At 37.4% G+C, this 15300-nt stretch overlaps 1 protein-coding gene across 2 annotated transcripts in view; it reads left to right on the top strand.

Moving 5' to 3' along the window:
* LOC146681667 (E3 ubiquitin-protein ligase Midline-1-like) overlaps positions 1-15300 on the top strand; it is an 89438-nt gene that overhangs the window by 30851 nt on the left and 43287 nt on the right. The gene's annotated exons all lie outside the window — the stretch shown is intronic.

Raw genomic sequence — 15300 nt, 5'->3', positions numbered from 1 at the left:
TCTCACAACATACTCTCACTTCCAGCTCAACAGTCATTTTTAATCACAAACCCCATCTCCTCTTAAAATTTTATTGTTGTCTTCTCCTGAGGTAGTTAGGGCCTCAAGTTAGGAAACATGTTTTGTTTTTTTTAAACTATTTTACTTTTGTTTTAGACTTTACCTTTTCTGAAGCTGTTTGGTTACATAATTTTTCCACTCGTAGCCTAACCACTCTGGAGCCCAAAGTCAGTGTTTGACATCAGAGTTCGTCAAAGTTCCTCAAATTTAACATTTTTGGCTGTTTCCATGTTGTTTTCTTTTACTTAGCCTGAAGTTAGCATATTTGGACAAGAGAGTAATGTGCTCAATTATCAACTAATGTTTGCAAGCGTGGTTAGCCAGCTGTATCCATAAACTGTTGAGTGCAATGCACAGACAGATACTGTATCTGGTAATTACTGCAAGTGTCAGACTAATCAATATCACCAAAACTCAAGACCGCTGTACTTTGCATGTGTCTTCACTAGGAGTCGTAACACTAAGTCCATTTGAATCTGTTAAAAAGTCTAACCAATCATGGCACCAGTTGATGAGGATCTCTAAAATCCTTGAATGATCGGAGTCTAAGGTAAAGCACTACAAAAGTACAATTAGGATATTGATTTTGGTGGTTAGGTTGCTGTTATTTTGTTAGTGCTAAAATAGGCTTTGCTAGCAACAGTGTATAAAGCAGCACACTACTTAGTTTCTCCAAAGTGGGGGCATGCTGCAGGTACAGGTACCGATTATGGAAAAGCACTTCATATGACCTAGCTTCAAAGAAAGTGCAATAACGCTTTGATCAGAAGAAAAAATAGTATTCCAGAAAAACTTTGGTGGCTAATGCCGTGACAAGCAGACAGCAGTGCTACTCCCTAAATATTCTGTTATCTCACAAGCATGTAGTATCCATGATAAAACGGGGAGGTAGAACTCCTGAGAGTCTTATCTGCCCGTAATTGGTTAATTTGATCTTCAAAGCGTCAGCAGTTGCCTACTTCAGACGCTCGAGGGGTGAACTGCTAATTGCTATCTAAACACGCTTCAAAAGGGACAAGACATACTGGATTCCTTTCTCTCTCTCTCTCATTCTCGCTCTATTTCCACTCCAGATCAGTTCATTTTATCCACCCCAGTGCGTTCTTTAATCACCCACTGGATAAGATGAGAGTGCAATGTTGCTATGGAAACATCAGAAACGGTGACAATGAGCACAATCGGTTCAGTGAGAGTTGGCAGCTTGTGCAGTCCTGTGGAGAGGATAAGTGGTTCCTCAAACTTTTTATTTTAAAGTTGTCAGGAGCCTCAACAGTGTGCTGCAGTGTGGTATTAGACAAGTTTCAAAATTTTAACTATATAAATATGAAATTGACAATGCTTGTACGACTATCAGGCTATTACACAGTTTGTTCTACTTAATGGAGTCTGAAGTGTAGCCTTTTTGTCTGATCTGCAGTCGAAATAATTCATGTTTATACTAAAAGGTTGAGTGGAGGATTATACCACGGTGCAGTGACCCAGCACTGCAAATAACTTTCCACTAATGTGGCAATATGGTCAGTAAAACCTGTGATACTGAATCTTTCTGAACAGAAACACAGAGAAATGGAAGAAGAAAAATGAAAATAAATAAATAAATAATTGAAGTCGAACTCTTCTTCAACATCTAAATCCTTGTCTCGTTCGCTAAATGTAAATGACAGTTTTGCTTCTCTGACTAAATTAATGAGTGGCCACACATTCTGCATGATGCTTCCCCGCTGAACAAGTAGTTGTTGTATTGCCTGGTGAATTTGGAAATCATAACTAAAAAATATACTGATAAGAGTCTGTAGTATGGAGCAGAGTGATGTTAGTGTGGTCAAATTTATGATAAAAACAGCCTGAAATTTTACGGATAAAATCTAAAGATTTAATCTAGCATCCTTAAACAAATCAGTTCAATTTCTGTAAGTCTCTTTGCACATTGTTAATGGCATTTTTTTTGCTTTTTGGGTCATTTGATTCCACATATTATCAGCTAAGAACCTTTGACTATTTCACCATGAAATAATAAAAACACAAAACCTAAACTAAATCCATAGACTGTAAAAGATGGACATAGCCTGAGAAACATTTTGTCATGTTTCTCAGGTCTTTGTCTGAATTTCTACGAACATTATTGCTAAGGATTGTCTTATTGCATTGGAGTCACACTGGGTTAAATATGTACACTTGGGTTTTAAGGGGTATTTATTATTTTCTTCATTTTTTTGGGTTGTATGGAAGCCCCAAACGCAATTTCATTGTTCTTGACAATGACAATAAATAAATAAATACTAAATACTAAATAGCCATGTGACTACACTCACTGATATTGTCACCTATGGATTTCTAATTATTCCAGCATCATAGTTGTTGCCATCTTGGCTTTCTGGAACCAGAAGTTATCACATTAATAGCGAATGCTAAGCAGTTAGATTAGCAAGCTTTAAAGATAACTACTAATCAGTGCTAAGTAACATATTGAATATGCTACACCAAAATTCAAGCAGACTTTCTGGTTTAGCAACATAGAAAACAATGTAGTTTGTCACATCATTGTATTCAAAATGCTAAGTGTGTTCAGAAGTCCAGTTCAGCGACTTAGGTTAGCAGGAGGTAAAGCTAGCAGGCAGCAATCAGGTACAGTTGCCTTTGTTGGCACACAATGATTTCTGCCATGCATTAAAAATCTGAATGCCCTGAGTTAACCTCTCCCAAGTTCTAAATGCTGCTTTCAGTCTTTGTAAACTTTGTAAACATTTTCTGTTTAAAATTTTTTTCTTAAAATGTCTTTATAATTTTGTCACTTCAACTGGCATCCATCAACTCACTCTTAGGTATGCATTAGAGTCTTGGTAGGTTGGAGTCTTTGTCTTATGTGGGCAGCATGAATTAACTTTTGGAGCCATCCTCAAGTAGGTCATACTTTCTCAGAGTATTAAAAAGAAACAAAAATGAAGATCCCAAAGATCAGCACTGCTTTTAAATTGTTTATGTAACATGACGTTTCAGTTTTACTAATGGAAGGCAAAATCAGTGATCCTCTCAGCATGCTGCCTGAAAAAACACCCCTTCACAGGTGTCAGGTTGGGGTGTTCGGTTCTGAAAAAACATTGCGGACATTTGATACGCATCAAGGGACTTACTCAATCAGCTGCGGCTCGGCAGATGTGTTTGGAATATCCATCATTCTTGAGGTCTTGGATAGGTTGAATACCATCATGCTTTTTGACATTCCTAACCTTCTAGTTCAACATAAACACAGATGACTTGAAGCCTTGTATTAAAAATCTAGTATAATTGTTAGCATATTCCACATCTCTGGTGTCATGACACAAGGTGCCCTGTGGAACAGGGTCATTTAGGCATTTCAGGCAGGTTAAACTGAATTTATATAGAAGTAATCAGCTTTTTCTTGAAGAAGCAGACGTCCAAGGTGACTGCTTGACAACAACTTAACAAATTCTCAACAAGATGAAATCCTAATTTCCAACAAGTTAAAAATCTTCAAACACAAAAGAAAATCTGAGTTTTTCCACAGAGAGATCTGTGCACAACTATAAGATATTCATTGTTTTATGTAGGAAAGCCTTAATAACATGTAAATATAACTCGATAAGAAGGATATTTTGCATCTGTAATCTTAATTGCCCTGAATAGTTCCCGAAAACAAGATCTTTTTGCATGCTACACTGCATGAGTCATGCAAATGCTGCATGAGTGGTGTTTATCCCACTAGTGCTCTGTTCATGCATGCAAACACTCGCTTACCTAATCTTTACCAGCTCTCTGGGGCCATTTTCACATCGAAAACATTTCATTATCCAATCAAAGTTGCTATGATAATTTAGCACTTCAGGGCATAACCACAGTTTAATCACTTTCATCTCCACTAGGGGATCCGAAGCACACATTTTGAGGCAGCATTAAGGCATTATAGAATAATTGTGCTTATGGAAGAAGACATTAACTAAACCTGTAGTGTCTGGAAATGCAGCATATGAGGGTTCAGTGAGTGCTCTCTTTTCTGCAGTCAGTCTTATGTCAAATAGCCAACTGAGGATCTTACTGTACAGTTTGAAAAGTGAACCAGAAGTAACGTTGAAGTGCATCAGCTTTTAAGGATGGGACAGTAAATGGCACTTAACTGAACTGTTGCTGCGGTGAATTCTATTACAGTGTGAATTCAAGCTAGTGTGATGTGTGATTATCAAAAGGTGTCAGAAAAGTGTGACATTTTGTTTCCAGCTAAGTGTAGGGTGTTTTTTTCTACCCCAATTCAAAAAGATGACTATTACACTCTCAGCTCTGTATTTTTGCTCTTGGACTCTACTAAAGTCACATTCCGTGATTCAAAGTTCAAAATGACGCTTGTTCATGTATGATGAGCCTTGGCGCAGTCATCCACTTCATCTCTGAGTGTTTTAGCTGCCTTTCCCTTTCCTTTAAGCCAACTTTCTTCTAATTGGCAGACCACATTAGCGATAACCCCTGTGACATCATTTAGAGTTGAGAGTAGAAAAAATCAAAAACAAAGTGGTTAGAGCTGCTGATTACACATGCTTATTGTTGAACCTTTGGCCACAGAGCCTAAAACAGCGCTAACTGTTTAGGCACACAGTGAGGATTTTGCGATTAATTTTCCATAAAATGTTTTACATTTGTTTATTGCATGAATTTATGGGCAATATGTTGAGATCACCAGGTTTTAAAAGTTATATAGGATATAGAAATCCTTTACTAATAGATGATAAAGGCACCTTTGCATGTTTGCATGCGGTGGGAGAGTACAGATCATTCACCCTGACAAAAACTGTCCTTGACAACAGCAGCTTTTGAGTTGTTAACATAATCTCCGCCCCCCTACCGTCCTCCATTTTCACATGCGCCACTGTACCCAATCTGGGTCACACAAGTGAGATCCCAGACAGACCCTGCCACACACGCACCGGCTCACACACGCACCCACACCACATTCACAAATGTCACCCTTTATTATAATCACTAATAGCCTCTGCATCCCAGACTATCACCAGCCAATCCTGTTAGGTGTGACTGACCGCTTCGAAACATGAAAGGCCGGGATTGGTCACAGCCAGTATTGTAGGAAGCTGGTTAGGGATCAGCATGGCAGGGTATCTGGAATCAGACAAAAGCTTTGAGTATGTGCGTGCGTGTGGCAACTGCTACTGTTGGTAACTTGTTAAATATCCAGTCTCATACTGTAGTGAACATGAAGGAGAAGTTAGGGAGGTAGAAGGAAGGAAGGAAAGGAAATGGGAAAAATATTTTGAGTTCTAATCCTCCCTTGAACACTCAAAAAGCTTTTTTTACATTTAGCGAACTGATTTGTTTGGACTTCGTTAGCTTCAACTCTGGGCATGTTCCTCACCCAACTTTTTTGTCCTCTGTCCTATTTGGACTCATGACAACTACACCTGTGAGCAAGGCTGTTGAATATATAAAATTAATTTCCTTGGACTTCAAGATTTATTACATACAAGACGAGCCAGAAGGCTAATAGTGCAGGAAAACATTGTAGAAAAATGCTGGATGCAGGAAGATACTATGTAACATGATGATGTATCAGCTCAACAATTCTCAGTTAACAGAATTTACATTTTAATTTGTAAGTTTATTATAAAATGCTACTTTTTACAGTTTTGTCATGGTGAAAGTCACGGACACTGCAACATACTTTAGTAACTGAGCACAGTATTGAGGCATGTATTCTGATATAAAGTATGAACATAATGCAACACTTGTAGCACAACTAAATATTTTAGCTAATGTAATAATTTGGACCTGGAATTCCAGAGCTTCCCGGATGTGACCGTTAATTATTGATGGCCAAGTACAATGAAATTGTATATTAAGTAGAACGTTTAAACAAAAAGAGGAAGTTCAAAACATTTACTTAGATTTTACATTTAATAAAAAATCTGTGTAATTTAAAACATTTGGTTGTGCACAGTTAATATTAATCTCCTCTGACCTTAGCAAGGAGAGAAAGCCCCCGAAAAGGCTCCTTGTTCTCAACAACCGCACGAGGTTGAGGGTTAATCTCTCTAGCTCTCCAGCCCTCCTATGAAACCAGATTATAGGATTTGCAATTCAGGGAAAAACATAAACATTTGAGGGATCATTAAAATTCTTTGACATATTGGTGTATGTGAGGTGTCAAATGGTTTAGATGTTGGCAAAAAAGCGAAGCCAAGTAGAGGTTGCACTGAAGAGCTCACAAAAATGTAAATAATTTATTCAGCTTTTTTATAAAAATGTGAATAATTGAGAGCTGCTTCTTTTTCTCTCTCTGTCCCAGTTGCTAAAGTAGGCGATGTTTGTGGGCAGTTTAGGCAAAATGGTACCTGACAATCCAACGCGGACAGGTTCTGGTCACCTTTACCCTGAGCGCATTTTGAATCTATTACAGATTCAATTTCCATTTTGAAGTTTGAGCAGGAAAAGACTTTGCGGCGTGTAAAATGTAACATTAAAAAGGCTGACAGCCAGATATCGTCATGTTTTGGCTCGGCTTCTGATGCTTTGCCCTCTTTCGCTCGGTTCTAACATTTCGCTGTGTGTTTGCTATTTTCTGCCTCTCTGAGTTAAGAGCAAATTGGAACAGCGAGATCATAAAGTGACACACACATGCAGTGTGTATGCTTATTATGTGAGCCAGGTCAATGGGGATGACCTACTTCTCAGTTCTGCTCCATGCGCTGCCACAATCGCACACGTCAAATCACCAAATGGACCCTGCACCCAAATGTGAGGTTTTTTTCATAGCTTTTTTGGGTGCTTATTGCCGAGTAATTTCTTTTATGCAATTTACTCAAAGCTATCTGGTAATGGAATCTCTCTACACTTCCACGTGGAAGTGTCGCTCATTTCAGTTGAGTTTTTCGGGTTTTTGTGCAGTTGAAGAATTCATTGTGCTGAAAAAAAATCTGAAAAAGCAATGCAATCAAATTTCCCTGAAGCAACATTTTAAGAGAACAAATGATCACGAATTAAGTTTTATTACAAAAACATATAAAACATATCAGTGTTTAGACCTGCAGTTAGCAACAATTATCATCTTCATTATGAGTGTCTCAGTACATTATGTAAAAGTGCAGCGCTCAGTCTTTCCCTTTAAATCGAACACAGAATCTCTCTCTCACTCATCTGGGGATTTTTTTTGTCTGCATCATTCTCTTGTTGAATCAGTTTTTAGAAAATGGAGAGAAAAGAAAGAGGTCCTATGAAAATTTTAACAGTTCAAACTACAAGGGGAAAGGAAAGCGGCAACCTTCGTGGACCTGACGTTAATGAAAGATTTAGAAGTCGAATGCAGACTAATGGGGGGAGCCGGGCCCAAATATAAACAGGAAGGGAGATCAAAAGTTAAAATTTGTTATTTTCAGATACATTTGTATGTGGCGTGAGTGAGCATTTGTCTAAATATGAACTCATTTCTAAAAAGTACTTTAACCTCTAACCCAACCCTGTCTGTCTCAACAAACACTCGTTGCTACACACACCAAATCTTTGGTAGTCTCTTTAAATACTTAGGGTTTGGTTTAGGATGAGGGTTAAAGTAGATTAGCTAGAGTACTTAGAAATCACAGGGATAAAAGTTGGGTTTGATTTAACCCTCACTGAATAAGTGAACGCTGAAATAACGGCCAGTTGCAAAAGGTTATGTGTTGGCATTCATGGATCAGAGACCATATGAAAGTTACTTTTCTTTTTCAAAATAAAACAGCAGGCATTTCAGCGAGGCATCGGGGCAATGACATTTGTGCCCGCTCAAAATAGAAATGCAGCATTTTGGGCTTGTGTCATGATGTAACATGAGATGAGTAGAGACAGAAACAGAAACGGAGGAAGACTGAGATAAACAAATGTCAATCTGATCCTTCTGAGCCTATCATATCTATTGAATATTATATTGCCATTTCTGAGGAAAAGGTCACTGAGAGAGTTTCACTGAATGTTATTACAGTTTGTGCTTTCTGACTGAATTTTTCGTGGTTAAAGCAATGAAATTAAACTGCCTCCTTATTTGCCTTGAGATTTGTACACTCTCAAAATCCTCTTCGTGGGAACATTCGTTGATTTTACATGACGAGCCTTTTCACGATGCAGTAAAATTGGTATCATTACATTAGCAATGTATCTGAAAGAGCAGGATCTATTGTTGAAATGCTTCCTTGTTAATGAGTTAAAAAAATCATTTTGCAGGCTCCCCTACATGTAACAGTCAGCAGCTTCAATAACCGCATCCTCTTTGAGGAATGGTTGAAAATACAAAAATGTAAGACAGTAGCTATTTTACAGACAGAAGCAGGGATGCACTGATTGCAAGCACCAACAAACAGCCAGTAAACAGTCAGTAAACAATAGATCTTAATCAATGTTATAACTGCTTAAATAGCAGTTTAAAAAGGTCTTTTAGCTTTTGAGGGTACTAAACATTTGAGCTGAGCTAACACCACGTACAGTACATAGTGTTCACTGGCAGTAGTAATTATTAATTAGTAAGTATTAGTAAGTAGTAGTAAGTAAGTATTGCATAATGGCTGGTTGAGACTACACCTAAACTAGCAAAGTTTCATGACATAATGATGATTATTGCTAGCAATTTTGTTTGCACTAATGCTAAACCTATAATAGCTGTATAGTTTGGTTGAAAACAGTTTCCTATTGAAATATGACTCACCTGTAAACAGGCACCTTTAAAAAGTGAAAACATCATTCAAGCTTATTAAAGACTATATAGTATCATGCTAATAGCTAACACTGTATGACCAAGGCAAACGATTAAAGTATCGTGTAACGTGTACAATGGCATTATTACTCATTACACAGCAGGATAGAGCTGCTAACATAAGCTAAAATTCAAAACATCATGAATCTGGTTTTTTTGCACAACCTTAAATAGTTAAATAATGAATAACAATTGCAGATTGTTCCAAGCAGATAGATGAATATAGACAGAGAAAAACTGATTATTTTAATGAAACGCGACATTTAGAACTTCTTTGAAAGCAGCTGTTACAGAACATTTCGATAAACTAGATAAATATGTTGTGAACATTTTTAGTCTACACACAAAATTGTTAAGCATTTTAATGAAAGATGAAGAACAAAAATATAATGACCCTTCTCCTTTTTTTATACATAGACTTCTATAAATTAGATAGATGTCATTTTGGATGAGGCACTATCCAGCATCCCATAAAAATATAGCTGCAAGTAATGTTAGGGACAACAGTTCCTGTTCAGAATGAAACATTTTCTTCACATGCTGAAGCTGCAGAGAAACAGAGGAGAAATGACTGCGGAGGAGTCTTCCACCGCTCATTCAGCTTTGTATTGCCCCCCACTGAACGCTATTGGTACTGACATTTCAGTGGTTCCAGCACAGCAGACGAGTCTTTCACACATAGTGGCAGCTCTGACAGTCATGGGGCACAAAGTGATGGTGGGAAAAATAAACAACTCTGATTCCATCAAGTTTTTCCTCCACTCTCAATGGCCTTTCTCCCCCCTCTCTCTCTTGCTTTCTCTTCTTTGCCTCCAGTTTTTTGAAAGTACTTCTTTACATCCCCTTTCCACTCGTTCTTCTTCTGTTTTGTGCTCTGTCACCTCAAAACATGGTTCAACAGTGTCACCTATGGTGTGTTGAGAGGCATTTCATCTTGTCTCACCTGCCAATTTGGATTTGTGTAACTATGCATGTCTATATGTAAGCGCAGATTTAGATTTGTGTGTGTTCTTTTGTCAGACTGAGGGTTTTTTTTCTCTTCATCCTTTCGTGCCTCCAGGTTTCCTCCCTCCCCTTTCAAACCTGTCAGAGCTTCGTCAATGTCTAACTTTTTTTTGGCTTTGTCAGGAAGTTATTTTTTCCTGCATCTACCTTCTCTACTTTGTTTGTTAGTTGGCTGACAGCTGTGTGCTGGAATGGAGTGCATAAAAAATAGTCCTTAGACTGGTCCAATTGATATTTAGTTCATTTATGCACTTTTATTACCTTCAAACAGACAACACTCATGCATTAGATTTCTTTTGTTTTAATGGTTATGCTTTGTATTAACCTCATTGTGATAAGTCTAGAGAGTCTGATTAACAAAAGGAAGCATGCTCCAGAAGGAGTGGAACTGTTTTACACTTCAAGAATACCTGAGAATTAAATAGAACTTTTTTTAATGTAATATTGGATGATTGTGGTCTTTTTCAGTGAGCTATTTAATCTAGTTCATCTTTTAATTAACAACAGTCGATCAATAGTCCTCTGCTATCAGTGTGGAACAAGTGGAACATAATGAACCAGTTAGAGGACATCCGATTGGCCGAGCTCACACATTTTTTAATATTAACTTCATCAACGTGGTTGGATTGTCACATTTTTTGACATCTTTTAAAAACAAATGCAAGCCTCAAACTAATTTAAAGGATAAATGTTTGCAAGTTTGCCAGCTAATCTTAGCCAGTTTGTGCCGGCCCTTTTTTCTGTCAGCTTGAGTCACGTTGAGATGTTTGTTACTGATAGAAAAAGGGGAAATTATTAAACATGTGCAGAAAGATTGTACAAACACATTAGCTTTAAATGCCCAGTCGCTTATTATTGAAAACTCATTACAGATATTAATAAATAGGGCAAATATAATTTGCTGCCCTATAGGAATACTTTAAAAAAATCACCTGATACACAATGCTATATGGTTTTATATTTTAGTATCTTATAAACTGATGATTACTAGATTGCATAAAAGTGCACTGAACAGTAAAAAAGCTGATGTTTCAGTAAATAGTTATCATTCACTTTAGCTAATGAGGCTCTACTAGAACCACTTGCATCATTCATTCCCCTCACAACTGCCATGGTTGGTCATTTTGACCCTGTCCTGCAACAATAGCAGAAATCCAAAGAAATCACCTTGAAGGAGGGAAGATGTGTCATCTAATTTTTCTAATTATAAGTAGGATTTAACAAAATATGTTTTTAGGATTAAGTTTTAAGGGTTTCATTAGTTTTATTGAAATAACATATGTAACATATTAGATATTAGAATCCATAGATAAACAAATAAACAAAGGGTATTATAAACATATCTAAATTATTTTATTATTATAGTAGAACATTATAAAAAAAGTTAAAAAAAAGATGTTTGGCTAATGCATCATATCTAATTAAGCTAAAATAAAGAGGATACCAGATTTAACAGGTTACAATGACCTCTTTTCAGTCTTACCAGCAAGTTAAGTTAGCTTAACTTAGCTTAGTCTTCCAACTGTTAGGCTAATGGTGTACAGCTATTCAAGGGCTTGTTTTTTTGGCTTTAAATGACAACATATGCATTTAGTTCAAGTTCTAGAGTTTGTCTAGAAAATTTTCGGCATCTTTAGCCACAAGCTAGTTGCTAACTTAGTATGGCTACTATTGGTTGCATGCCAGGTAAAAGTAGGATTTAAGAAGATTTTTTGTTGTCACAAAAAACTTTACACACCTGACAGGAGTTAAAATACAGAGATTGATGATAACTCTTCCCTACACAAGTCGCAGCCTCTTGTTGTAAAAAATCATAAAAAAAGTTGAAAGATTTGGGTTTGTCCCAATCTTACATTGCTTGCATTTAGGTAGGAGTAAATTTGGAGCTCTTCTGCCATGATCTTACATTTGGAGAAGTCTGTGTGTTAAGTTTGTGTTTACATACATGACCGCAGATGCATACTGTCAAATACTTGGGCTAAATAAGATTACATCTCACCCTACTACATAAACTTTGCTCCCTCATGTTGAAACTGCTCATTTAGTGATTATTTAGCTTCAGAGCTGCTGTAAGCTAACATCCAACGATGCTGTTATGAAAAGGCAATTCGACCAAAAGAATAACAGTATACGCTAACCCTTTCAACCCTCCAAGTTTTATTTGACAGTCGGAAAGCTCGGGTCTCACTGACAGATTAGTTGCCATTATAAGCACCTCAGAGAGGCTCTTAGATGTTTCAGAGTAGGTGTTTTGTGCTAATGAGTATGTATCACTGTGTGTGCACATGCTGCGATGCCAGTGTAGATGAGTGTGTCTCTCTGAGTGTTTGTTTTTAACAGTCCAAGCAAACACATACCCATTCCGTTTCATTTAAAGCATGCGATTGCCAAATCACTCCCATCTCCCACATTCAATTACTTGCATTTTCCTCTGTATATCCTTCCATATTTGCTTGATTCCAGCATTTGGCGTTTCCCTTCTGATATAAATGTAAGAGATCAAGGGCTTGCTTGGTAATACGTCTATGTACACAGTTCCCCCCATCCCATCTCTTTCACCAGCTCATCAGGTCTCACAGTAAATATCTGATCTCAAATATCACAGGTACTAAAAGTGGTGGTTGGACTGTGCTGAGCTCATATGAGGACAGTTTATCTGCAGCACTTGTTTTTTTGTTTTTTTCCCCAGAGGATGAGAGGAAGCCATGCATAAAGATAGATTAGAGAATGAAGAGGAGATATTCAGAGTGCAGCAGTCCACTCACACGAGTTTTAATCTCAGTAAACAGTGACATCTGCTGAAAGGGCCGCACCATGGAGATAAGAGCGGATTTCTTTCCTGCATTTCATTTCATTCCTTGCATTTTTCTTTTGTGTGTGTGTGTGTGTGTCACTGTCGTTATTATGCTTAAAGTGTGTAGAAATTGGAGCATGGTTTATAACATCAATTTACGTACTCATTATAATCAAATGCATTCATACTCAAAATCATTTATTTTTCAAATCTCATTGTTTTCAGAATTATCTGTGTGCTAATCTGACATTTTCTTTCTTTCTTTTTTCTTTTTTTGTGCTGTGACACATTTCCTGAAACTGGCAAAGATCCTTTTAGCCCTAAGGGTTGGTTTCACTTTTATTTCACTTCTAAAATAGGGATTTTTTTTCATTGACATTTTCAGCTACAGTAAAATCCAATTTATCTTCTTAAAATTAACCAAAAGTGTATTAAAAGGCCTAGGGCTATGAGTTCAGAAATGAAGAAAGCATGCACTGTTGAATTTTTAACTTGGAGGCAAAGTCTCAGAGGTAACTTGTCTTTATTAGAACTGACTGGAAACAGAGCCACACTTATTTATTAGCTTACTTGAGCACTTTTAGTTATATTAATTAGCAGGCAGCTCCCCTTTAATGCTTTCCAACATAATCAGGAATTTATAAAACAGTAAATCTTGCTACATTTTGTTGTTTTGTGTTTCTAAATTTGAGTTGAGTTTGAGCCTCTTCTACATTTTCTTCCTGAGTCTCTTGGAGACATGTTGACAGCACGGAGGTTCACGTGGAAATCCAGAGTCAGCGGCTCTGCAGGAGAAATGAATTGGCATGTGTTCTAATTAGCAACTGACTCCAGATGTGGCAGATGGAGCCACAGCTGTAGTCAATGTTAAAACAAGACTCCCATTTCAACTCGAGTGGTAAAGGTGCATCAAAGTTGAATTTATATGATTTGAGCAAAAGTAAGCTTGAAATAGCTTGAAATGAATGTACGGACGCCTCAAAAGACATAAAAACCCATTAAAAATATCATCAAGCTTCATCAAATTTCATTTCATTTCTTTCCTTTCTTTAATGTAAACCAGGTGAGAAGAACAATCTATAGTCATTTCTTTGAAGCATTATTACTTCCGCCAAAGAGGTTATGTCGAGTTTGTGTGCGAGCCTCATTCAGTCTGTGAACACAGTAGTTTCGGATGAGTTCTGAAACTTTCAGTGTAGCTAGTTAAAACATTTGTCGGCTACCCTTATCTGATCTTGCAGTGCTTCTTGCTAGAACATGATGTTCTAGATGACTTGGAACACTAATTATTTTGTCTCACTCAGAGCATGCTGGGAAAATTATACCCCTTCTAGTGCATAGCTAAAAGAAAGATAGTAATGTTACAGAAGGTGCTAGCACAAAATGTACTCTGTGTGTTTATCATGCATCAGGCAATTAAATATTATTTGAGAAAACATGAGTGGGATCAGCCTTCTGTAGCCAAAATGAGTAGAGCACAAACATATATCCCATAATCCCACCCATTTAAGAGCAAGTTGGAAAAAAAAGACGTCTTCAACCTGCTCTTAGACTTTTGTTAAGGCCTTTTCTGTCACTTGTCTTTTCGGGGCTTCCATGCTGTACTATCTGTACAGTGACTTAATGGTAAAGAACGAGGGATAAAGCGAACCTCACTGCCACTATTGCACACTAGTTACATAAAGTATCTGATTAGTGAGAAGTTGCATTACTGGCTTGTGGCTCAGTAGTTTTAAGTCCAGCCTGACAGATGCTTCTTGACGGCAGCAGCTGCTGCTGATGGTGTGTAATCTTGTTAATCCAAGCATAGGGAAACCTATAGCGTACTGCGGTCAACAACAATGAGAATCACAAAAGGGCACAAAGTGGGTCAACAGCACATCTGCAATGTGGCTGCTATAAAGACCATGAGATATTTGTTAGAGCAACTATATGTTTGACTTTCAGCCTACAGAATGGTCTTTACGTTTTCTGTTAGTACAATTGAAATGTATATATAAAGCACCAAATCAGTAATACACAACAGAAAACCCCAACAATCAGGCCATATAAATATGGCCTCATATAAATAAGCACTTGGTGTCAGTGGGAAGGAAAAATCCCATTTTAACAGGAAGAAACCTCCAAACTGACTAGCAACATTCTCCTCAGCTTGTTTTTTGATACTAATGCACCTTTTTCTAACTTAGACTGTCTTGAATCTTGCTAATAGGCTCCCAGCTATTTTCACTTTCAAGATTAAGCTTGAGATTTTTTTTAATTTTTGATAAAGGATATCATTAGGGCTGGGTCAGATGACCCAGAACCATGATGAAGAACCTCCCATCAAGCACTGAGCATCTCTCCTGTAGTTTTGCCTTGTCTTTTATTTGTCGCCTTGCTGTGTTCTTCTTTTCGGTCTTCTTTTTAACCTCATTGCTCCGTAGATGGCTGTCTGTTCCTCATCAAAGTGAGTTCTTCCTTCCCACCATCACCACATTTTTGCTCATAGAGAACTGTCTAATAAATGAGGTTTTCTCTCTAATGTTGAAGGGTATGTAGCTTACAAAATAAAGATCCTTGAGGCCACTGTCGCAGGCAGTATATAAACAATTTGGAATTTATAGACCCCTGTGCCTCCTTTCTACTTAATACTGTGGACAAAAGTAGAAGCTCCACAGCCAAATTATCGTCAGGTGTTGATTTTAAACTTCTAAATGCT

Source organism: Copadichromis virginalis, linkage group LG23, assembly GCF_057382275.1.
Source record: "Copadichromis virginalis isolate Kocher_CV1m ecotype Utaka linkage group LG23, C_Virginalis_male_GT1.1, whole genome shotgun sequence".
NCBI classification, from domain to species: Eukaryota; Metazoa; Chordata; class Actinopteri; order Cichliformes; family Cichlidae; genus Copadichromis; species Copadichromis virginalis.
Note: the sequence above shows the minus strand (reverse complement) of the source record. Positions and strands in the feature narration are given on the sequence as shown.